Consider the following 26,509-nt stretch of genomic DNA (forward strand, 5'->3'; position numbering starts at 1 on the left):
GAATCCTTTCAGTGGAAAATTCCTTTTGTTTCACCAAATCAAGCTCCTGGCTTCCACAAGTTTGCAGGTCAGGGACTTCTTGGGCGAGAGTTTATTTTTATTTTAAACCATTTTTATTCTATAATCACATGCAATTTCCCTTTTTATCTTTTTGCCTAATTGCAGTTCTTTTCATCACATATTCTGATTTTATGTCCCCTGTCCCCCTTCCTTTCATATTCTCTTGGTCTCATCCTGTTAACTCCATGTGCTCAAATTTCCTGTCATAGATCACAACAAGATTATAATTTTCAGAAAAAAAACCCCTCAGGTATTTCAAAACAGATTGGGATTTTTGATTGTGATAAACTCTACCTTATCACATACCTAAAAGTTCAGCAGGCAACCAAGAACTCATTACCAAAAACTGTTTTGGACACAATTACAGCTAAAATCTTTCATTTAACACACTCATCAATCTGTTACACAGAGTTATTTTTGCATGTTTGTACTTGAGTGTGTGATTTAGTAAAATACAGGTCTTGATTACAGAATTGAGGATGGGAGATTTTTTTCCAGAACTTTTGCCCATCAGTAAAATACAGCTCATAGACAAAAGTTCTCTGTCTGCAAGACCAAAAACTTCACACATCTGAGGTGATGAGGCACTTAGAGACAGAAATTGAGTGGCATGAAGACATAGAAACCCAGGGGTAAATAAAGAGCATTATTGGATTTAAAACGTGACAGATCATAAATCCTGAAATATGCTTCTATTTCAAATGAATAAATAAATGCTACAAGTTGATAACATGACACAGGGACACACCAACTGTCACACCAAATAACATCAGATAAAGACAGTCAGGCCACCAAAACCAAAAGCCCCAGAAAATCTTGTCATTTTTATACATTTCTGGCTCAAACCATTTTGAGTCATTTTCCAGCTTTATCAGAAAAGACTGCTCATATTGTACTTTCATTTCCTTGAAACCTCAGAGGCTTCTGTAATCATTGTATTTCCTCCAAAGCAGAGCACTTTAATAAACAAAATACCCTAAAATAGCTCCAATTTTGTGAGGAGCTAAGTGGTGTCTATACCCCATATAATTTGTTAAATGCCAGGAGATAATAAAGGAAAATGGGTACAGATTTTATAAAATAAATATTCCAGAAATAAAGTATATTATTAAAAAGTAAATAAAAAATAGAAGGAAGAGCAAATAAATTTAGAATAATGGAATCATTTAGGTTGAAAAAGGACTCCAATGGAGTCCTTGTCACCAGCCCAGAGCACTGAGTGCCCTGTCCACACCTTCCTTGGACACCTCCAGGGATGGGCACTCCACTTGTCTAATTAACAGATTAGCCTGATAATTTTATGTTACTAAGTTGGTCTCTTATTTTTCAATGTCTACACTGAAACAAAACATCCACAGTGACAGGAGCTCCATTTCTCACCTGACCCCAGAGTTTCTGTCACAAAGAGGCAATGAGTTCTTTCTTTAAAAATTGACTCACACACAGTCCTTGATTTGTTAACCAAGACAATTTGGGAAAACTCATACAAAATGAACATATTTCATTCCTTTACCATTTCTTCTCTACCAGATCACAGCCTAGAGGGTTTTTTAGGAAAACTGTGCATCAGGAGGAAGGAGTTCCCTGCTTTTAATGCCCTGATGCTGCCCCAAAATGCCACACATGAGCTATAGATGTGTCCATCTCCATTTCACCCCTTGCAAACCTGCAGGAAATAGCTGACACTCAGACATATTTCTGCTTCTCTCTGGCAGCCATCTGTGGTTTTTCCAGGTGTTCTCCTGCACTTTCATTTCATCCCTTAATAGAGTATTAAACCCCTGCCTGGTTAAGAGCAATTGGTGAGGAACTCTCTCTACCCACACACTGATGGAAGTTACTTGCACTTGAACATCCCTGCCCACATGTTTCAATAGAAAACACCTTGGGGTTAAAAGACTTTAAGTTGCACTTAGAGAAAAATCAAATTGCTAGCTAGGTATCAGGTATTTCTTCCCTTTATGTCCAGTTTTAGGTGGTTAAATATTGGAGTTAAATGTTTTGATCACGGGCAACTCAGTGAATCAAGGCAATGCTGGTAACCTAATTTCCAGCACTGCTTTTTTGTTTTTTAGGATGGATTTTGTCTGTTTCCATTATTTCCATTATTTCATACTTGCTTCAGTCTCTGTGCTCATACACTACCACATGCTTGCCCTTCTATTCCCTGCTATCACATTTTTAATATAATATACAGGATATAATATAATATATGTGACATAATATATGGATGTACACCATTACTTCTCTCTCAATTAATTTTTTCCTGATCTTGGGAAGTGTAAATCCAATTGCTGCCAGGTTTAACAGGATGAGAGTCAAGATTTACTGAACCACAGCCTGGTCTTAAACATGACCATGGACTGCAGCTGAATTTTTTTTTTTTTAATAATCTTTCCAACCTCTTTTCTGAGGAGCTACTTGCCTGCAACAAAAGATAATGTGTAATTTGATTAAAGATGGATATTTCTCCTCCACAGCACAAGTAGATAATCTGCTTTAAAGTAGTTTGAGCTTTCATGATTCATCCTGGTGAATGCCCCCACATAGGGGCAGCTGCAGTGACCACAAACAATGAAAAGAAATATTTAAATAGAAAATATTCCAGTTTGAAGAGAAGCAGCAGCTTCAGAAGACATGAGTGCAGCAAGGTCTTTTTTCCTGCTATGCTCTCCTCACCCTTTTGTTAGGAAGAAGATTGAGAGTGATCCATTTAGGCTGGGCTTTGCCTCAGCTTTGTGTCTGCAGTGCAAGGGAAGGAAAGAAATGCAAACAGAAAACATGAGAGCTCTAAAATCCCCTGAAGTGCTGCCACAGTCAGGCAACCATTGAATCAATAAGGATAGAAAACACCTCCAGGATCATCCAGTCCAGCCTTCCACCAAATCCCACCAAACCACATCAGAAAGAGCCCCATCCTCTCATTTTTGGAACATTTCCAGGATGGTGACTCCAGGACTGCCCTGGGCAGCCCATTCCAATGCTTAACACATAAAACATTGAGACATTGGTTAAACTCAGGGGAAGTTGAACTTGAAAAATGAAGAAAATTCGTCACATGGAAAAAAAAAAAAAAAAACAAAACACCAAAATGAGCAACTTAATGAAAAATAAAGTATGACTAACGACTTCTCAAGGAACATATTACCACTGACTGGAATGGCAATCAGCCCTCTTCAGCACTAATTTTGAATAGATAACATTAATTTATAAATAATCAGTTTTAGCATTACATCCAGTATCCCCCTTGCTCAGCACACAGCAATTAGAGCCCTTGAGAAATCACGCTCCTAAAAACATTGCTTTGCTTGGCACAAACAGTTGGCTGTCTGAGAAACTGAAGGAAAAGCTTGCTCACCCAATATTTCCAGTGGCCTGATCACTGGGATCATCTGGGAGCTGAATAGATTTAGTAGCTGCTCAGGATTTACACTTTTAGTTGTAACTTTTCCTTCCCTGGATGTGGAAATCAGTCTGGCACCAGCAGAGCCACCCAGACACACAGCAGATCTCCTGGGAGCTGAAGAAATTACCCCAAATTAAACCTGACAAGTCCATGCCATGGCTTCCAGAATCATCCAGGCTGGGAGGGACCTTCAGGACCACAAGCTGCTCCCCAGCACCACCAGCATCACCCCTAAACCACGTCCCAAGGGCCACAGTCGGAGAACTTCAAAATATTTGCAGAAATGGTGACTCCACCACCTTTCTGAGCAACTCATTCCAGTGCCTGACCACTCCCTTCCAGTGAGTATTTTGGTGATAATTCACTTGTGGAGAATTTAAGAAGGAATTCAGTATGGGACCTCTGAATTGTTTTTGATGATATTATTTATTTTCCTTAGGTTCTACATAGGCAGGAAGGGTGAGTTGGGCTCACATTGTTACAGCATGGTTTAGAAGGTCACAAGACTTTAGTTACAAGACCTTTAAAGGATTTATTGACCAATAAAACACTGCTAACAAGGATATTTATGTTTTTGACCCAATCCTTAAATATTTCATCTTATGGACCCATGCTACAGTGTAAGGTTTCTTAGCCAGTCATGTTATGACACACAAACCCCCAGTACTGCATTCTAAACTACTTGGTTACCTCCCTGACCAATTTATTCCAGTGCCTGACCACTCCCTTGCAGTGAATTTCTTGGTGACCATTCACTTGTGGGGAATTTTAGATGGAATTTGATACAGGACCTCTGAATTGTTTTTGTTGATGTGATTTATTTTCCGTATCTTCTACATAGGCAGGAAGGGTGAGTTGGGCTCACATTGTTACAGCATGGTTTCGAAGGTCACAAGACCTTAGTTACAAGACCTTTTAAGGATTTATTGACCAATAAAACACTGCTAACAAGGATATTTATGTTTTTGACCCAATCCTTAAATATTTCATGCTATGGACCCATGTTACAGTGTAAGCTTTCCCAGCCAATCATGTTATAACACACAAACCTACAGTATTGTATTCTAATCTCCTTGTTTACCTCTGAAATTATATTTCCCTATATCATTAAAATTCTAAACTTTCCTCTACTTAGCTTAACATGTCTCTCCTTAAACTATAAATCCACATTCTCACTTCTAGCACCTAAGTTTTGGAGCCTTTTCCAAGGTCTCAGATGAAATCCTGGGTTTAATTCTAAGTTTTGGCTTACAGGCCCAAAGTTCTGAGAGTTCCCTGCATTTTGGATTCCAACATTTTTTCCCCCTAATATCTGATTTGAACCTCCCCTGGTGTCACAATGCTGCAGAACTGTTGGGGATGAGGTGCCTTTCTCCAGCCCTGACATCACAGATGTGGAAATCAGTAAACCTCAAGCAGAAGCAATGCAGGAAATTTCACATCAGGCACAGAAAAAGTTGTTTTTCTTTTTATCCTTTATAAAAACTGGGACTAAATGAAGTTTTAAGTTAGTCTTCTCTAAGATGCCATGGCAGGGGGTCTGAGAGTGTATATGGTCAGTCAATATTTAAACTCTTTATGCAAATATATTAGGCAAATATATTTAATGCTATATACACGTATATATTTAATATATCAATTTAGACAAACTTAAGAGATTTTTGAATTTAAACCAGACAAAATCTGCATCCAATTTTGAGACAACCCTCAACAGACTGATTCATACTTTGAAACCATGTCCTTGTGACCTTGAAGGAAACATTCATTAGGGACAAGATTTTTTTCTTAATAGCTTTGATTACAAAAACATGTTGGATTAAAAAAAGAGATGGAAAAGTGTATCTGCTACTCCATGGCACCAGTCTGTGACTGTGTGGGCAGAGCTGTCTATGCAGCAATGCCCCCCAAACCCAAGCAAATTGCACAGCCTGTTTCTCCACCTGGGGATTTACACCCCCCTTCACCCCCCAATTTACAGAGAGAAGAAGCTGTGACTTCAAAAATGAGATCTTTATCCACAAGCCTGTTTTGAGCATAAATTATTCCACTGTGGCATATGGAATGCTTGGCAATATTTACCTCTGAGTCACCAGCTATTCTCTGGTAAGATGGAACACTAGATTAGAATCACAGAATCTTGGAATGGATTGGAAGGCACCTTAAAAATCTCCTATTCCACCCCCCTGCCAGGACCAGGGATGTCACTGTCTAGAACAGGTTGCTCAGAGCCCCATCCAAGCTGTCCTTGAAGGAAAACTCAAGTAAAATTCAGAAATTATTAAGATGTAAAGGTGCCATCCAAAGGTGGAAGGAACATGAAAACACATTTCAGGATTTTACTACTGAGCCCACGTCTGGAACTATTTTTGGCTTTTAAAAACACATTATTTGTTTTCAGTTGTGAAAACCAAACTCCTCATTGCCACAGAAGCCCTGCTGGAGAGTCAAAAATGAGGCTGGAAAATCCCTCCCTGTGGGCACAATGCCCACCTTGTCCCCAGCCCAGAGCACTGAGCGCCACCTCCAGCCCTTCCTGGGACACCTGCAGGGCTGGGCACTGCAAAGCTCCCTGGGCACCCCCTGCCAAGGCCTGAGCACCCTTTCCATGCAGAAATTGCTGCTGCTGTCCCAGCTGAGCCTCCCCTGGCCCAGCCTGAGGCCCTTTCCCCTTGTCCTGTCCCTGTTCCCTGGCAGCACAGCCCGACCCGCCCTGGCTGTCCCCTCCTGGCAGGGAGTTGTGCAGAGCCACAAGGGCCCCCTGAGCCTCCTTTGCTCCAGGCTGAGCCCCTTGCCAGCTCCCTCAGCCCCTCCTGGGGCTCTGTTCCCTTCCCTGGACACGCTCCAGCCCCTCCATGTCCCTCCTGGATTGGGGACCAGAACTGGACACAGCCCTAGGGTCCCTCAGCAGGGCCCTGCTCTGGATCTGCGGCCACCCCATGGCCACGCCATTGACCTTTTAGGTCCACAATCAAGTGCCCTACACAAATTTTCTCCAAGATCAGGCAAACAACACCATGGAAGCTTTGGGTTGTTCTTAATCCACCCCTTCTGTCCCAAAACATCACTGGGGGAAACACAACCCCTTCCCTTCCTCCACACCTCTGACAGTGTGGTTTGGAGTGTAAACAGCTCCAAAACCAGTCCATGGACACAGATATAAGGGGATTTGGATGGTGCTGTTGCAGAAAGGCTGTTCTGGGCCGGTGAAAGAAAACCTAACACTCCCCCTTGTTTACAGCAGGTAGCAAGGGGTCCCTGCTGGCTCACACTGCCTCCTAAATGAACTTAAATTGTGACAGCACCACTGAACAGACACCTGACCCACCCTACATATTTCTGCCAGCAAATCTGTCAGTGCAGGATGGGAAAACATCCTCTCTTTGCAACCCTCAAGGCACAAATGCACCCCCAGTGAGTGCAGAACACTTGTGCTGCTTCAGTCTGTGCTTCAAAGATCTCCTGTGATGGCACAAACACTACAGATCGTGGATTTCTGTTTGTTCCACAATGCTGTGCCATGACACAAAGGAAATTTATTCTTTTTTCAGAGCAAAGTGAACACAGGAATATGAGTAATTAATGCAATTTCCTCAGAGATGGAAAAGGTTCAGAATTAAAGAGTCGTTAAAGGCACATCTGGGTCTGGGAGGGGGATTTTGGTAGAAAAACTGAACAGATATCACTGCTGGTGTACATCCTGCACTTCCCACCTGTGAGCACCTAGGAAAGAACATTGCACAAGGCTAGCATTCCAGAAGGAGGCCTTTTTTATCCACCCAAAGCTGCTCACCAGAACACTCCCCCTCACCTACATGCCCCTCTCAGCAATTCACCAATTTGGCCCCCTCCACAAGGACAAAACTTGAGACAAACACCCCCCTCTGACACCAGTCAGGCTGTGAAGGCACAGAAATTCTGCTCCACTCATGAAATAGCAAATAAATGAACAGTGAAATGGCAAATAAATGAACTTTTCAAAATCAACCCTAGGTTGAGAGACCCAGGGTTGATATTTGAAAGTGGCCACTACATGGAATTTCCATGCTCCTTCCTCTTGGAAGGGGACAACTGAGTATCACACCATCATCTTATTTCTTTAGATATTTCCCTGAATAAAGAATATGAGAAAACAAGACTGCTCTGCTCATTACTTCCAAACATCTTCCCTGGGAAACAACCCAACATCAAAATATTTCATCATCACACTCCCAAGCATCTAAAAATTTCTGCTTGTCTGGCTGTTTGTGGCTCCATGTTGCCCTTCTCCTGAGGTTTCTGCTGCCTCTAGACACAGCCACAGGCACAAAAATGCCCTTTTTTGTCTCCAATAACACTATAGTGCCCAGTGCTGAGCCCCTGGAGCTGTGACACAATGACTTTTCTTTTTTCAAGGTATTTACAATTACATAGATTGCTTGAATCTTTTTTCTAGCATTCATTTTAAAGCTCAAAGTGTTTCATCTTCCCTCCCTTCCTGTACATTAGGACCTCTCATTACTTCTCATGCATTTAGCAATTATTTTAAAAATTCTTCTTTCCCCAAGATTGTCCCCATGGTGAAGCAGTTGGGAATGCTCCATGAGCTTTGTCCACCTCATCACCTCTCTGATGGATTCCTCCTCACCTCTGATGTTCCTCTTAGAACTACAAAAACCCCTGCCCTCAATCCCACCAGCAAGCAGCCCTCAGAGCAAAGTTGTGTTGTTTGACCCACTCAAACCTTCCAGCTGAAAGGAATTATCCTCTCCCAGCTCAAGAAACTTTGTGGGGTGAGCACAGCAGTTCTGAAACCTCAACGCTTCATACTGCCTCGCAGACATCTTTTATGAAAAATCCTTTCCTTAGGATTTTTCCTCCTGAGAATCTGAGAGGCCTCAGGAACAAAATGTAAACAATGGTTATCTGCTGCTGTGGAATGCAGCAGGTGCATCTGTGATTGGTCTCATGTGCTTGTTTCTAATTAATGGCCAATCACAGTCAGCTGGCTTGGATAGAGAGTCTGGGACAGCTGCCTTTGTTATTTCTCTCTTTTCTATTCTTAGCTAGCCTTCTGATGAGAACTTTTTCTACTATTCTTTTAGTATAGTTGTAATGTAATAGATATCATAAAATAATAAATCAAGCCTCTGAAACATGGAGTCAACATTCTCATCTGTTCCCTCATTTGAAAATCCCTGTGAACACTGTCACAATACTGAGCTGAATAAATGCGAATGGTTAACACTGAGCTAACAAAAAATCTCCCAATGCAAATGAAACCAAATAGCCCAAACTCCTGCCTAAATCTTACACTTCCAAGTAGCCAGAAGTCCTACATCAAATAGCCCAAACTGCTGCATCCCATATTTCCTTGTGTGATCCCAGGTCAGGGACTGGAAGTATCCATGACAGAGTCCACCTGATCCACATCAGCTCCTCATTTTCATTTAATCCTGGGAACCTGAGAGCTCTGATCACAGTGTCACCATGCATCAAAAATTCATCTCCACATCCCACAAACTGTCTTTCAAACCATCATGCTTCAGAAGAAATTCCAGGAGAATTTGATGTTCAGAATATTCCCATCGATTTATGAACGCAAAAGCTGAAATCAATTCTCATCATCATGATTTCAGTTTTGCTATGAAAATGAATTGAAAATATGGAACAGGTTTGTGCATTTATTTATTTGCATGTTAAATACATCAGCTCAATGGCAGCCCCAGTTGAACTGGGGAATTGTGATGCACTGGTTTCAACAGAGATTTCAGGGCACAGAGTGAAGTTTGCCTGGGCTCTACAGGTGGAATGAAACTACAAGGGAAAAACCTGACAGAAAACAAACATTCCAGCGTGCTCCTTAAATGTAGCTGCCCCTTAATGTATTATTACAGCACAGAATCTATTAATCATGGAATTATAGAGTCCCAGAATGGATTGGGTTGGAAGAAATTCCCTTGATTTTTTACCTTTTTTTCCCTTGTTCATCAATAAAGACTGATCATTGAGTTTCTATTCCATCAAAACCTGCCATTTTTATATTTTAATTTTAAGAACATTTTGGGCATCATTGAGGAACTGACTTTACTGAGAAGGCACTGACAGATCCCTTCAAGGCCTGGCTGACTTTGGGGTGTCAGCACAGCACCTTGGGACACAGGCAAGCAGAGCATCCATGCCCACCTCCTGCTGTGTCAGGAGAAGATAAAGCCCCACAGGACATCCAAATGATTGGAATGTTAATAATTGTCATTTATTCAAAGCCTTGACTGAAAATATAATTTCAGACAACCAGAAAGAAATCAGACCCCTCAATGACATCATCATCCTCATCCATGCCACTGTCACCACACCCCCACAAGGGTTAAATGATTTTTGAGATCATTCCAGCCCCAAATGAGCTCAAGCTTGGCATGCACAAGATTAGAGGGGAGAAAAAAGGCCACTCTAAATTATGCTCAGCAATGACACATTGCAGTTTCAGAAACTCAGGAACATAAATCAATATTAAGTTTCTGAGCTCTCTTGACAAGAAAAACCATCATATAATTACAGAATCAAATGAGAGACATGCCCACGTTGTAAGTATTTGTAAGCAAGTTGATAACAGTCATACTTTAGAAACAAATATCTCATTTACAAGCCAATTTGAGCAATATAAGCTGCCAAATTGAGCCTGAAGCCTGAAACCCAAAGTCTGCAGGAAGAAGCTAGTCCTCTAATTTCCTGCATGACTGGAGACACAAAAGTAAGAACAAAGTGTCATTCTATTAAGGCTCAGAAAGCATGCTTTTAGAACTCAGGTGGGGTTTAATTCCTTGGCTTCCAGACTTCTAGAAACAAAACTTAAAGCAGCTCAGTGCTGAGGCTTAATGGGCTGAAGGCAATCTGTGTTAATGGAGTCCACTCTGGAGTGGAGTGGATTTGCTCCTCTCTGTGCCTTTAGCTTGGAAATAGCCAATATTTCTTTCTTCACTTTATTATTAGTAACTGTAGGGATGGGAAATTATTGATCCATCTAAGCTGTCATCTTGTTTAAACTTCAGACTACTCGTGTGCTCCAGGGACTTTGGTTGTTTGTCCTAAATTAAATAATTGTTAGGAACTCAAAGGGATGAAACCGTTCCTCCCCTAATTACGCATTTCATGCCTTGCTAAACCCCTTAACAAAATTGAGTCAGTGGCTTGTGGCTGACAGGGCATTATTTGTGGGGAAAATCAGCCCACACTTGAGTGGCTAAATTGACAAACAACCAAGCTGAAACCTCCTGATTTCAACAGCAACTGATTATCTTGAACTGATCTTTGAAAGTGGCCACTACATGGAATTTCCATGCTCCTTCCTCTTGGAAGGGGACAACTGAGTATCACACCATCATCTTATTTCTTTAGATATTTCCCTGAATAAAGAATATGAGAAAACAAGACTGCTCTGCTCATTACTTCCAAACATCTTCCCTGGGAAACAACCCAACATCAAAATATTTTATCATCACACTCCCAAGCATCTAAAAATTTCTGCTTGTCTGGCTGTTTGTGGCTCTGTGGTGCCCTTCTCCTGAGGTTTCTGTTGCCTCTAGACAAAGCCACCAGCACAAAAATGCCCTTTTTTGTCTACAATAAAACCATAGTGCCCAGGTGCTGAGCCCCTGGAGCTGTGACACAATGACTTTTCTTTTTTCAAGGTATTTACAATTACATAAATTGCTTGAATCTCTTTTTTTGGCATTCATTTTAAAGCTCAAAGTGTTTCATCTGCCCTCCCTTCCTGGACATTAGGACCTCTCATTGCTTCTCATGCTTTTAGCAATTATTTTAACAATTTTTCTTTGTTTTTCCCCTCACTAAATATGGTATAATATGAGATATAAATTCACAATAGGCTGTATTTACCTGGTTAATCCCCACAGCTTTAAAGAGAAATACAAGAAAATACACGAACCAAAAGAAACACATTCAGGTTCCCAGCTGTGACAGCAGCAGATCAATGTTTGCTGTGCCATCTTGACTTAAGTATCTTTCCTATGATCATTTCTCCAATTTATATTCATTACAGAACACCTGCCAGATCTGTTACCCAAATTATTTGGTGTCCCTGTTGTATCCCCCAACGTGTGAAACCACCTCTTGTGCAATCAAAGCTCAAGTCTGCTTTGAGAATCACCACATAAAAAAAGATTGATTTTCATCTTGGAAATGTCAGACTTGTGCCTATAATGCTCAGCTACATTTCTCAGGAGCAGTAAAGTTCAAAAAAGAGCCCCAGCCCTGACACATCTCCGACACATCATGATGGATGTGACAGTTCTGCTGCTTTACTGCCAGAAACGTCCTGCTACAGAATGAGGCAATCAATGGAGGATAATAAATCTATCCCAGACCCCAGAACTATTTTTTGTACATGCAGAACAGCAGAAATGACACATTAGTTATACCTCTGGAGGTAATAAACCATCACACTTTTCTTTACTGTTGCAGAATTCCAGTTAAACAATTTAATCTTTACCTGTTTTATCTGTTCAACGCTTCGCCATCACAACTCCCAATATGCATTTTCAAATTATTGATGGAGTGAATTAAAAATAAAAAGAAAAAAGAGAGAGGGCGACAATTGAAGACACACTTTCCAGTTAAAAGAAGAAGTTTTCTTACCATTTTTTCTGGTCCCTCTGTCAGCCAGGTGAACAACTGCTGCTCCAAAGGAATGTGCTGAATTACGTTCCCTTCATCCTGGAACACATTGCTCCTGATTAATACTGACTCAGAAATTTTACCTTGACTGCACAGCACAAATACATTTCATTTCCCTTTTTTTTTTTTGGAGAAGCCCCGTGTTTGAGATAAATTACAGCAAGTTTTGAAAAGTTAATTTGACGTGCATAAATCAAGGCTTGGCAGAGAAAGGATCGGTTTGATTTATAACTAATGCCTTTGAGTGTATTCTCCTACCTATCCTTCAAGTAACAGCCTTGATTTCAGCAAGAGGGAATATACTTCAAAATAAGTATTTTCTGAGGTCATTTGACCACACCAGCAACAAAACAAGCCCAGCTGTGCCAAACACGGTGATTTAAAATACATGAGTTCATTTCAAATTTTCACTACACAGATGCAATAAATTTGAAAACTGTTGCAGGACTAGATTGATGGTTCCTTGTGCTTGTGTATGATTTCCAAAATACATCCATGGATCACTGTCATAATTCTATTTCTCCCATTATTCTATACATTCATAAGCACACAGACAATATTTAATGCTGTACTGAGTTTGGATGAGGCAAAGCACACAGCACAAGCAGGTATGTGACTAAAGCTCTCTAAAACTTAGAATTAGGAGGAATTCAAGGACCAAAGATCTTTATTAATTTGGCTTTCTCCTAGGCTATTCCTAGTTTTAAAGGCAGGAAGATCCTGATATTCTCTCTATCTTGCCCCCTGAAGGGCTGCATTTATAACCAGGCTGAGGAAGGAACAAGAAGAAAAGTTTATTTTGCTTTTGCACAAACCTTAAATGAGTTCATAGACCTGTAATGGGAACCTGGCTGTGAGGAAACAGGGTAGGAAATGAGTTTGGATGACACCAAAATCCCTCCTGACTACTTGGTGGTGGCCCTTTGCTCCTGAGGAGTCCCCATGAAATTTTGGAGGCAAAAAATAAGAACAAAAAGCAAATTTTAGCATGTCTGTGCTTGGACACAAAGCAATCTCACCCCACCAAAGAACTGATCATTTATTTTTGTGTGTGGCCTTGTTGTCCCCATGTCAGACACAGCTTCACTCTCCTGTTTTTGGGAAGGGCAGGGAGGGAAGGAATTCTCTCAGAGCACACAGGGGAACTCCAGCAGGATCAGGAGCTGCTGGCCATGGCTGATGAAACGTTCCCATGACAATCCCTCTCATCTGTGCATCTCACAGCTATTTCCAGCAAGCGTATTTTGGACTTTTTGTCCAAGTGAGAACAACAATGCATTTCCTGAGGAAATCAAAATTAGCAGGAGCAGTGCAGCACTGCTTTGTAGCTGCTTCTGACAATTAATAAATTAATATTATGTGGTGAGGGAAGAGACTGAAAATAACTCAAATGGTTATTTCTCTTCAAGCTGGATGATGATTTTTTTAGAGTATTTTCTCTGAGATTCAGTGAAATGCTCTGAAAATACTTTGTAGGTAACAGTTCATTTAAATAGAAAGCAATAGCTCTAAAAAAAGAGTAAGATCTGGGATTTTTTTTTCCCCTAGGAGCTAAAATAACATTTGGAGCGTTCTTTAATTTTTTAATGATAGGAAAATATTTTGCATTAATATAATGATGTTGCTCATTATACCCGAAGCTATTTTTAAATTTCCCATAACTGGCATAGCAGTTCACCTAATCATCTCTAATTTTAATGCAATCCTTTTAATTTCTGATAGAAACCTAATTTTTTAAACAAATGTTAAATAAATAGCAAGTCTGGAATCGGTACAGCTCCTGCAGCATTGTGCCATTCCCAACCACATGAAAACACTCTGTAATATAAAATTATTCATTTTCAGTCACCATTCCAGCTCAAAAACCTGTAAAAACTCACCAGATTATCTTTCAGCAATAAAAGATTTGAATACATTGTCTTGATTAGCCAAGATTCTTTAACTTCTTTCATGTATTATTAGCTCAACTCAGATTTTCCAATTTCATTGGTGGTCCTTGACAGAGGGAAAAAAGGAAGGATTTTCTGGGCAAGGAAAGGAGCAGGGTGGTCTCAGGTGAGGCAAGGGCTCTCAGAGATCAGAGAAATTGAAATTCAATCTTCCAGCCCCTTCATGATCAGCTGACCTGATTTGTGCACATAAATGAGCAGTAGGGATTTAATTCCAAGCCAAAGGAAGTGAATGAAAGGATTGTTTGGTTGTTTATTTTGGTGAGTTGGAGAATTTCTGTCTGGAATCACAGAATCCTGGGTTGCCAGGGTCTCATGAGGACCCAGTCCCACACCTGACCCTGCAATATTGCCCTTTTTAGGGTAATTTTGTCTTTCAAATCAGTGCAAGGGCAACAGCATGAGCAGAAGTTTAATCAGCATCCTCCCTCAGCTCCTCTCACCGAATTTTGCTGATTGTGATTCTAAATGCTGCTGAGATTCAGCTCCTAAAAATGTGTCATAACAACTCCAGCAGCACTGACACCCTGACCTTCAACTCTAATTAATTTTAACAGACATGGCTGTGTTTTGAAAAACTAAAAAAAATAAAGATCTGCCCTGCTCTTTTCTAAAACAAATACAAAGGGAAGAGTCAGCCTACTGAATACACATAATCAGATTCACAACCAAAATAAAGTTATTAAAATGGCTTCTCCTTATTGTGCTTTAAGAAAGGGGTTTTGACCATGGGCACGAAAACCAGACCACAAAAAACCAACCAAAACCAAACCAAAACTCACCACAACAGTGCTACACTAAGGCTACATTAAAAAAAAAATAGTTTCAAACTAAAAGCAAACAAGATCTAGATAAGTTTCATGTAATTTTCACATTTGTAGTAACTTTTAACTGTATAATAAAATGAACATTTTTTGCTAAACCTTTCTGAGACCTCACACTGCAGGATCACCTTTAACTTTTAAAGTCACTGTAGAGTCATCTAAGTCATGTTGAAAACAAAACTAATCACCCAATTAATTCAAGACCATAAATAATGACTTTTTTTTCTTAGTGAGATTAAAAATACAGTCTATTCTAGGTCAGCCATGTTTTTATAGCTACAAATAATAACATTAAGGCCTTGTAGGAAATAAAATAGATTTGGAATTAAAACCCATCCTTTATCCAGAGTCACTCAGTGACTTTACAGATTTTAACACAGAGGTTTTCTTTTCACTTTTCTGTAGTGTCTACTTAAACTAATGTGACTGTGAGAGACTTCAAATCAGTGAAAGACTAAAATCCCACAGACTCCTTTCTTTCATTGATCTCAGCCTTGTGAAGAGCCTGTGGCTCAGAACAGCCCAGGAGAGGTGGAATTGTGAGAGGGGATAAGGCACTGTGGCATTTCATGATAAAAATGTTTTCACTCTCCAGGAGATGAGGCAATTAAAAAAAACCCAACCCTTTTTACATCCTTTAAACACAGTTTGCATGGGTCTCCCTTCCTCAAGAGAGAGAATCTATTCCTTGGGTAGGAGAAACAAATCTGGGTTGTGCAAGGGCAATGAGTGAAGAGCTCTCTCCATGAATATCCACCTACTCAGACACAGAATAACCAGCTCCTGAGGCAGCAAATGAAATCCATCCCTTCAGCAGCTATGAAACACAGAACACTAAATAATTCAGCTCCCAAACACTAATTACAGGATGTTGGCAGCAGGAGCTGCCAGCCCTGAGGATGCAGAGATGACCCCAGGATGTGCTGATGCTCCCTCTGACCCTGCTGCAAACTGGAAAATGAGCCCTGCCCTAAAGAAAGGTGCATGGCCATGATGAGGGGGGCTTTATAAAGAATTCCCACTGTCCTCAGCTTGAAATTCTTGGGAGTGAAGACAATTTCCTAGAGCACATTGAGACCACCCGAGTGTCGCAGACATCTTTTATGGAAAATTCTTTCCTTAGGATTTTTCCTCCTGAGAAGCTGAGAAGCCTCATGAACAAAATGTAAACATTGATTATCTGCTGCTGTGGAATGCAACAGGTGGATCTGTGATTGGCTCATGTGGTTGTTTGTAATTAATGGCCAATCACAGTCAGCTGGCTCGGGCAGAGAGCCCAAGCCACAAACCTTTGTTATGATTCTTTGCTATTCTATTCTTAGCTAGCCTTCTGATGAAACCTTTTCTTCTATTCTTTCAGTATAATGTTAATGTAATATATATAATAAAATAATAAATCAAGCCTTCTGAAACATGGAGTCAGATCCTCATCTCTTCCACAATCCAAGACACCCTGTGAACACCATCACACCTGAAGAAAGTGTTCCAGTCCCTGCTCAGACAAGGATTAATGCTGTTGCTCCTAACAGGAAAAAAATCACCAGAAATTCCCACCCTGTGTGAGGTAGGGCAGTGGCAGACAAAACCAGCAGCTCTGCATCACACACAGGACCACAAAGTAAATATTCCCAGAATTCCAGAGCAGCTGGGGCTGACAGGAGCATCTGGAGATCACCCAGTCTAATCCCCCTGCCAGGCAGGGGCACCTGGAGCAGGTGCCACAGGGACACGTTCAGTTGGGTTTGGGATGTCTCCAGAGAGGGACACTCTCCCCAGGCAGCTGTTCCAGGGCTCTGCCACCATCTATGGAAAGTTCTTCCTCATGTTGAGATGGAACTTGTGATGTATGGCCCCTGCTCCCCATCCTGTCACTGGCACCACCTCTGCCAGCCCCTGGAGATGTCTGTGTGGATTGATGGGATCCCCCTCAGCCTTCCCTGCTCCAGACTGACCAGACCCAGCTCCTGCAGCCTCTCCTCATCAGAGAGATGTTCCAGACCCAAAATCATCCTCGTAGCCTCTCCTGGATCCTCTCCAGCATCTCCTTGAGCTGCAGAGCCCACAGCTGGACACAGCACCCCAGATGTGCCTCACTGGGCAGGGCAGAGGGGCTGGATCCTCCCTGACCTGCTGGCCATGCCCTTCCTGATGTCCCCAGGACCATGGAAAGTTCTTGCTCATGCTGAGGTGGAACTTGTGATGTTTGGCCACTGCTCCTCATCCTGTCACTGACACCATTCTCTGCCAGCCCCTGGAGATGTCTGTGTGGATTGATGGGATCCCCTCTCACCCTTTCCATCTCCAGACTGACCAAGGCCTACTCCTGCAGCCTCTCCTCATCAGAGAGATGCTGCAGACCCCAAATCATCCTTGTGGCTCCCTGACCTGCTGGCCATGCCCTTCCTGATGTCCCCAGGACCCCACTGGCCCTGAAGGCCACTCTCTGTCTACTCATGTCCACCTTGTCCCCAACAGCACCCCCAGGTCCTTCCCTGCAGGGCTGCTCCAGCTCCTCCAAGCCTGTGCTGCTCCTGCCCAGGTTCAGGACCTGCATTTCTCTGGTTGAACCCCACCAGGTTTCTCTGCAGTCTCTCAAGGCCATACGGAGGGTCAGCTCAGCCCCAGGTGGATCCAGCAGCTCCCACCACCAGCACTGCCACACCAGGCTCCGATCCCAAACCAAACAAGATTCCCTGGCCTGAAATTCCATGGTTCCTCTGCTCTTTCCATCACTTTAGCACCTCACTGTGGTACTAAGAGAGCCAGAGTACAGAGAGGTGCCAGGGACTGATTTTCTGCTCATTCCTGGTGTTACCTGTCCATATGATCAGGGGGTTTTGTCACCAGGACAAGGCCTGGCCACAGAGAATGATGGCACCTGGAAAGCCCAAGAATCACCTGAGGATGGGGTGAACAGAGGGATCTGTAGCCAGAATGTTCTGGAAGGCAGACCCCAGGTGTATTCCAGGAAAGGAAGATCCCAAAGCTCCCATATTTCCCTTTAAGTTCTGGTCTCAGCAATGCCATAAAACTCATCCCCCACCATCTTCATCCTTTTCTCCTTTTCCATTTATCTCCCTGTGTTCAGACATGACACAATCAAAACATAAATGATGATGATGTACAAAATGACCAGAAAAAATAAGGTACAGCTGTCACTCTGGTGGACAAAAAAATAATGTAGCACAGATAAGAAATGAGTCCAGTCTGCATTATCAGAGCACCTCAAAAAGGCTAAAGATCAAGGATTTGGGCTGATTTTTAAACACTACTGCAAGACCAGGTATCTCATCAAGCCTTTCCAAAAGCATCTGCTTTTCTTCAGGGCTTTTCATTTCCAGCCCATAGAAAGGATAAATATTCCTTTAAGTGGCAATGATTTCTGAAAGATGAATTTTGCAGTGATTTATGCTTCAGGCAGTGTGTATAAAACCTGACAGGAAGCTCTAAACTGATGAGTGTTCCTGCATTGCTCTTGCACTGATTAAAAAGAAAAAATCATCCTAAAACGGACAGGATTTGCTTGAGTTCTGGAAACAGAGTTCCACTCTTAAAGGATGGCAAGAGCTGAGGAATATCACTGATGTGGTGATAAAGATTTTCTTAGAAGACAACAAAATTCCTGAGAGATGTATCCTGACATAAAAAATTTATCAGATATCTGCTCTCCATAGCCAGCAGTACCTCTGGAATCAGTGTGTTCCATGGTTAACAATCAGAACATGGCAATAACCAGAACAATTATTTTGAGGATAAATGAAGGAAATCAGTTTAGCCATCCCTGCTAAAGAGGGATAATGATGATATTCAAAGACAAATCAATGTATTTATAGATTAATAGCACATGGCAATATACTAAAAAATGGGAATTGAGTAAATAATTTAGTTTTTCTCTAATATCCCTTCCTCAAACCCTGAAAAATTTCTACAACATGTTTTTTTTCAGCATTAGTGGCACCTGCAGCCAAAGACAAGCAGGCAAATTAAGCACCTTGCAAAGGCTCAGCCACAGCAGCTTCTCTTCTCCCAGCAAATTAAAGGGTTTTCCTCTGAGCCTGAAGCTGTCTAATCATGGCAGAAGCATTCCCCCATCATTAGGGATGACTTGAATCAATCCTGCAGCAGGATGCAGACTCAATTTCCTATTTGATTTTTAATTATAAGCTCTAGATACCAATTTCCCTAAGTTTTCAACATAAACATTAAAGAAAACCAAACACCATGACTGAGATTTCACAGTCTTTAGTTATTCATAAGTGGACTAAAACTGAGCAATTTTGCTTTCACAAAAATCCAGGCATAATCCAAATGATTACAGAACTCAAATCCCTCTGTGTCCAATATTGCTGATCAAAACCAATGCAACAGTCAGGCCTGAGATAAGATCTCTGTATCATTCTGGCAGCTTTATTGTTATTGTTTTTTAACTCTTGGTAGAAACAGGGCAAAAAAAAAAGTCTTTCAAGAGATCTTTCATTTCCTTTCCATGCCTTACAAGAAACAGAATAAGTATATTGGGGTTTAATGTGCTAAATTAGACAGCAGGTTTTAAAACATGATGTTGGCTGATAGCAGCACAAAGAGTAAGAGAGTTTCTTAATCAGTTGGTTTTTTTTCTGGGTGTTGATTTTAGAATTAGTGGCTACTCCAGGAAAAAAAAATCACAAAAAAACCCCCAAAAAACAAAACACCCCCCCCCCCCCAGCAAAAAAAAAAAAAAAAAACAAAACTCAAAAACAAAAAAAAACCCACCCAAAAATCCTAAAAAACCAAAAACCCCAAAAAAACCCCCAAAAACCAAACACCCCCAAAAAGCCAAAAAAACAAAAAACAAAACAAAAAACCCCACGAATCCAAAAAATCTCCAAAAAACCAAACAAAAACAAAAACCCCAAAACCAAAAAGCCCCAAAACAAAAAAACCCAAAAACCAAAATCCCAAAAAAACCAAAAAAAAAACCCCAAAAAACAAAACCAAAAAATAAACCCCACAAAACCCAAAAAACTCCAAATAATAATTTAGAAAAAAAAAAAACCACCAAAACCCTAAAACAAACAAAAAATCCAAATGGTTGCAGGGCAGATTCCACCTTTAAAAATTCCAATTTCTTCTTTGCTGTTTTGAATAAGGGCTGAGAGAGGCTGCTGTGCTCTCAGTGCCTTTAGCAGACAGAGGCAAGGCTGGAGGAGATGAAATAGGCATTTTCCTCTGGAATTCCTCAATTCAGCTGTGAAGAATTTCATCTTCCCCTTTTTACCTCGGGAGTGCAGCTGAAGAAATGCAAAATGCCCAGAGTGCACAGAGATATTTCAGTGCAGCTGCATTGTCTCAGCAGACAATAGAGAGCCTGGAGGAGAGCAGTGCTAAAAATAATTCCCCAGCTGAGCTCAGGAGGAGAGGACTCATCCCAAACCATCCCTGCTACCCTCATCAGGGCACTTGTGCACCTCTGGCAGCAGCTGGTGCCAGCACATCACCACAAACGCAGAGAATTGATGAAAAGAATGAATTACTGAGTGGTATTAAAAGAACAACTGGAAGAAAACTGAATTGGGCACTTGGGAGGAAATTGGAGAGGTAGGAGCAGGCTGCAGCTTTGTCATCTGCAGCACGGTTCAAAAGAGAAATAGAAAATATATAGCAGAGCTCATTCCAGCCAAGGAGACAGCAACAATAAAAGGAAGTTCTCAAAAGGAGTGTGGGCACCTTCAGTTTGGGGGGAATAAACTCTTTGGGAGGCCAAAACAGACAGAAAATTCTCAGGATAATTCACTTTAGCCATTCATGTACACATGGATTGAAACATGATTCTGGAACTACAACAGAAAGTATGGAAAACACAGCAGCTTTCCTGGTTCCATTTCTACTCCATGTAAGTCCAGAGCAGCTGCAGGTTTGAAATTCTTCCCAATTTGTCCCAAATCTGGTCTCTCAAGATACACAAGTCAAAATACACATCCTTCCTCCAGGAGGGGTTTGGTTCACAGAAGGGGAAGGGCTGGTGGTAAGAACAGCAGCAGTTACTCAGATAAAGGCAACTCAGGAGATGAAGAACAAGAAAATAAAAAACAAAACCCAGAATAACACACACCAGAAAAACCACACCTGAAAAAACAACTGCTGAGAGGACTTAAGACATTTGTTTGAGGGAAACATATCTGTTCCAAAAATCTTAGCTTGGAACTGCAATTAGCACACGATGAAAATTATTGAAGTGAAAGTGTATTTAAGCAAAAGTCATTAATGTAGTGATTTTAGTGATAATTAGCAAGAGATGTGAAAAGTTTCTACACAACAAATTAAAAACAATAAGCCACATAAGACACTGAACTTTTGTCACAGAAAATCTTGTGGACTAAGTTGCAACCCAGATGAAAATAGAAGTAACACATGTAAAAATAAAGGTAGGGAAGCAAATTAATAATGTATACCAGATTAGAATAAGAAATAAAGCCATTTAGGAGTTCTGCAAAATGGAGCCCAGATCCTATAAAAGTTCCATATTCAAACAGATATGCTTTAAAACTCACCCAGCCCAGCCCTGTGACTACACTTTCCAACCTAGGAATGAGAGTCCCCAAAACAGCACCACCTCTAAAGCCTGGCTCAATGAAACCTGCTTGAGCAGCCATGGTTCAGCATTAAAGTCAGAAACCAAGATATCTGATGGGGAATTGGGAATTGTTCCCTGAGAGGGTAGCACAGGGTGCCCAGAGCAGCTGTGGCTGCCCCTGGATCCCTGGCAGTGCCCAAGGCCAGGCTGGATCAGGCTTGGGGAAACCTGGGATAGTGGAAGTTGGGATGAGAAGAGCTTTGGAAGGAGTCCCTTCCAACCCAATCCCTTCCATGATTCCATGAGAATTTACACCAAGACAGAAGTTCCCCAGTTCAAAGCAGACCTCAGGAGAGCCTGGCAGTAATTCCAGCCCAGGACATTAGCACGTGGAGCATGGAGGTTCCCCACAAGGTTGGAGCCAGATCCATGGAGCAGCAGAAGCATCTCTTCTGGCACAGCCAAGAAAAAGCTGCTGAGCTGAGCTTGCTGCCTGATCTGCCCCCAGTGACAGACAAATCCCCACAGAGTGAACATCATCATCTGCAGGAGCAGCCAAAAATGTCAGGTGTGACCATTCCTGTAGGATGGCAGGTGTGACCATTCCTGTGGGATGTCAGGTGTGACCATTCCTGTAGGATGTCAGGTGTGACCATTCCTCTGGGATGGCAGGTGTGACCATTCCTGTGGAATGTCAGGTGTGACCATTCCTGTGGGATATCCAATGTGACCATTCCTCTGGGATGGCAGGTGTGACCATTCCTGTGGGATGTCAGATATGAACATTCCCATAGTAGGTTTAATGGTCATTGTGCCAGGGGAAAGTGACACCAGGAGCTGATGAAAATGCCTCATCTTGCTGCATCTCAAACACCTGATGAAGCCTGGAGATGATCACAGTCCAGTGAAAACCTGCACCTGGGGGCTTGGTCCTGATCCTGAGTTTTGCCTGGAAACATCTCCTTAGGGCTCTGGAGAGCTCTGTTCCCAGCTGGCACTGGACAAACACACCAATAGCTCCAGAATTAAACCCTGAACCTTCTCAGTCCCATCAGCAGAGGCTCAGTGTCACAAATGGAGCAGCAGCTCCAAACATCAAATCATAAAGTGCACCACAGACTCGCAGACCAGTCATTCACATTGTGGATTCCTTAAATCCATTATTTATCAGTGGAAAAGCACAGGATCAGTCCAGGGGAGAACAGGAAAATAGTTCTGCATGACCACAACAGGCCTAATGTCTGAGATTACCAAAAAGTCACAAATTAACCACTGATTAAAAGAAAAAAATAAAAATCACAGACCCCAAACCTAAAATAATCCAGTTACATGATCAGATTATATGGCTGATAAGGTAGAAGCTAAGCAGAACAACTTCAGCTGGTTCTGGCTCTTGCACAACAACCAAACATTTACTTTTTATAATACAAAATATTTAATCAAACCTCTGATACCATAAATACCTACAGGTGACTCCACACATAGAGCAGGACATGCCAACTGTGTGATTTTACAGTTTCATGCTTCACTACCCCAGACTGCTCACATTTCAAAAATGCTTTTTTAATCCTCAGTTTTGCTGCTGCTTTTTTGCCAAGTGCATTCTCCTGGCTTCAGGTAGAGCCAGAGACCTGCTGAGATCCTGGGGAGCAACGTGAGGCCTTATCTCCAACACCACCTCTTGTCTGGGCTGTGTACTTGGAATTAATCTTTCTGGAGTGCAGAGGAGGTGGAGAGAAGGATTTAGGGGGGGAGAAACACCTCAGGAGAGTTTAACAAAACAAGGCAGGATGCTCTTAACTTCTTAAATCTGACTACACCAAGGCCTGGAGACAAGATTGCTGCTCTCTTCACACACCAGCTGTGCAAGGGCAAACACAAACTGGTTTTGTTTTTTAAGCTCAGTGAAATGAAGGCTGGGGGCATGGGATAAATATGTATCAAAGAGCCAGGGGCAGTTTGAGGCAGGATGTTGAGAGCAGGCTCGCTGCAGGGGGCACGGGAGCAAAATGAGCTGCTCCATCTCAGAGCATCCTGATTAATGTGCAGCAGGATTATCCCACACAGATTGCAGGGAGGGCAGGTGCCTGGTGGCCTCTCCAGCCTAAAAGCCTCGTGTTAGAGGAGAACCTGCAGTGAAAAACCATTAAAGGTTTGGCACAGCACATCTGGGCTGGCCAGGTACCAACACGCACACACTGCAGAATGGCAAATGACCTGGATGGCCTCAGGATGAAGGAGGGCAGGGATGGATGGGATATTGGCAAGGAATTCTTCCCTCTAGAGAGGCCTTGGCACAGGGTGCCCACAGAAGCTGTGGCTGCCCCTGGAAGTGTCCAAGACCAGGGTGGACAGGGCTTGGAGCAGCCTGGAACAGTGGGAGGTGTCCCTGACATCCCAGGAATGAGATGAGCTTTAAGGTCCCTTCCCACCCAAACCATCCTGGGATTCTGTGATATTAAAGACTTCTAATCAGTCAGAAAAAAGATTACTTTGCATTCCTACTCAATCCCCTGGATTTGGTGATTACTTGCCCCCTCAGCAAGGGAACCTGCTTGGATTTGCCCTCTTCCTGCAGTCATGCTGGGTTATTGCCAGCAGCCAAGTTATACATCCATGGTCAAACTCTCAAACCCAGCAGCCAAGTTATACATCCATGGTCAAACTCTCAAGCCTGGATATTCCTAGAAGAAAGAGGGATCAAATGGCAGGAAAAGGAGGCTTTTTTCCCTGCACACGTTCACTAAGGAATGCAGCCGAAGGGATTTTCCTAAAGCAAATTTCCAGCCTTCCCCTGGCACAGCTTGGCAAGGGCAGAAGGCAGCTGCAGAAATCTGGAATTTATTCTCCTGCCAGATGTTTCTGGCACTTTCCTGGCCTCACCAGTGACCTTGTGGGGTAACTTTACTGCTCCCTGTCTTGGCAGTGGGAGGAGATCAGTGTGAGAACCTAATAAAAAAATCAGTTTTATCCTCTGGAATTCTTCCTTCCCATCCTGAAATGCTTTTCTATATAACAAAAATGCTCTGATATTTTTCTTCATTTTCCCCAGAACACTGAGACATACAATAATTACATAAATGTAGAATAACACCCCAATAGCTTCCATTTTATATACACATTCAATTTCTAAGACAAGCACCTGTTGCATTACTAAGCAATCAATGTAAAATAGCTTGGGATATGAAATACCCAAACTTCAAGTGGTTTTTTGAGGATTAAAATCCATTCTCCCATTATCATCATGTCTCATTTGTTAGCAGCTCCACATGATATTTACAGCCTCCTGCAGCAGGAAAAGACTCAAATTAAACTCTGTTTCTCAAGTGTGGATTGCATGTTCTAAAATTTCAAGACTGTAATTGACTCCCTGAGATTTCTCACTTTGGAATTGAGAATATACCCCAAACAGATCATTGCTTGCACCTTTACTTTCGCAGGTGTTCTTTTTACTCCAGAGGGCTGTAAAATATTCAGTCTTAAAGAAGCTACTTAAATAACCTCGGCAAATTTGGATGGTTTTTAGTTTAGAATAAAGTTTTCTCCAGCTTGGGCACAATCCTGCTCAACAGTGGACATGACATTGAGGACAGAAAGAAAGGAATTATTTTGTTTCTTACAGCCCAGGCAGCAGCGTTTCTCTGAGATGCCAGAAGATCTCCAGGCTCCAATTGAAGAGGCTCAGGGTTGGAACCTCCCTTTCCTGCCAAACACACCCTCCTTGTCATTGTCCCCTCAGTCCCACAGCACTGTCCTGTTCAAGGCTGTCCAAAGCAAGGCCTCAAACATCATTTTGTAGTAAATCCCCAATTCTTGAACACAACAGGCTGGTTTTCCCCAGTGCTCCCTCCAAATTTGCCTTTTATACTTGAAAGAAAACCACACCAAGGTGAAGAAAGCTCATTTAGAGAGTCATGGAACGGTTTGGGTGGAAAGGGACCTTAAATCCCATCCATTCCCACCCCTGCCATGTCAGGGACACCTTCCACTGTCCCAGGCTGCTCCAAACCCTGTCCAGCCTGGCCTTGGGCACTGCCAGGGATCCAGGGCCCCATCCTCACAAGGAAGAGTTTCTTCCACTGAATTTGCAGCCATGACTGCAGAATAAAGTTATTTGTTTTCCTGCAGCTTGGAAATCAAGGGAATTAAGTGAATTGCTTGCAAAAGTAATTCTCCTGAGCTCTTGTCACCTGAAACAAACAGTGGAGAAATGTCAGCTTCTGATAGCAGCTCCCAAAAATGAGACTCCAGGATCTGGCTCAGGCAGTGAAGCAGAAAGTCCCTCCATTCCAATGGAACTCATGGAGCTGCAGTGAGGACAATTGCCATCAGCACAGGCAAACGTGGCTCTGGGCCTCCAGAAAGCATGTAATGTCTCACAGCTCTTCAGGAAAAGCAGTGGCAAAAATCCTCTCTTCTCCTAGTGCTAAAGCGCAGATTTCCTCTCCAATTCCCTGTTTCTGTGCTCAGAAACATTTGTCCAGCCTGCCTCGCTGTATTCTGTTTTCTGAGGGTAACCAGGCTGCAGCTCCATCGGGGTGACCTGACATTTACTGAGGGAAGCAAAAGCTGTTTGATGTACAATTAATGCATCAAAACCCTCAGTTTCCAGCATTCCCAGGAGATTGACTACCTGTATTATTTAGAGAGCTCAAATTTAAATTCTGAGCAGCTTCTGAGAGCACTAATGATTCATCCTTTCATCCGCATTTGGCTTCCAAGCAGACACAAGAACAAAAATTATGCAAGAATTAAAAAGACGCACAGTATTAATTCACGAACAGCAAAAGGTGGGGAAGAGATTGAAGTTCTCACAACGTGGTTCATTCTGGAAAACAGCAGCAGCTCCAGCAATAAAGTTTGTTTTAAAGTTCAGCTCTGGGAAACTTGTTCCTCACTCATTACAGAAGGGTGTTTTATGGAAGTGCTGTCACAGAACATAAAACCCAGGTATTTTTTCATTGTGTATTTATGACAGTAAGGCCAGTGTTTTACACCTCTTGCACATTCAAAGGTAATACTCTATATTTTAACTTTCCAGTTAAAA

The 26,509-nt window shown here is 42.1% G+C and overlaps 1 protein-coding gene across 1 annotated transcript in view; it reads right to left on the reverse strand.

The window, feature by feature from the left end:
* PCDH15 (protocadherin related 15) overlaps positions 1-26,509 on the reverse strand; it is a 644,997-nt gene that overhangs the window by 471,913 nt on the left and 146,575 nt on the right. Inside the window, exon 3 of the mRNA XM_054288317.1 lies at positions 12,098-12,175. The gene's annotated coding sequence lies outside the window, so the exon portion shown is untranslated. The remainder of the gene's footprint in view (positions 1-12,097; positions 12,176-26,509) is intronic.

Source organism: Melozone crissalis, unplaced genomic scaffold, assembly GCF_028551555.1.
Source record: "Melozone crissalis strain CALT ecotype California unplaced genomic scaffold, PUWL_Pcris_2 ptg000062l_1, whole genome shotgun sequence".
NCBI lineage: Eukaryota > Metazoa > Chordata > Aves > Passeriformes > Passerellidae > Melozone > Melozone crissalis.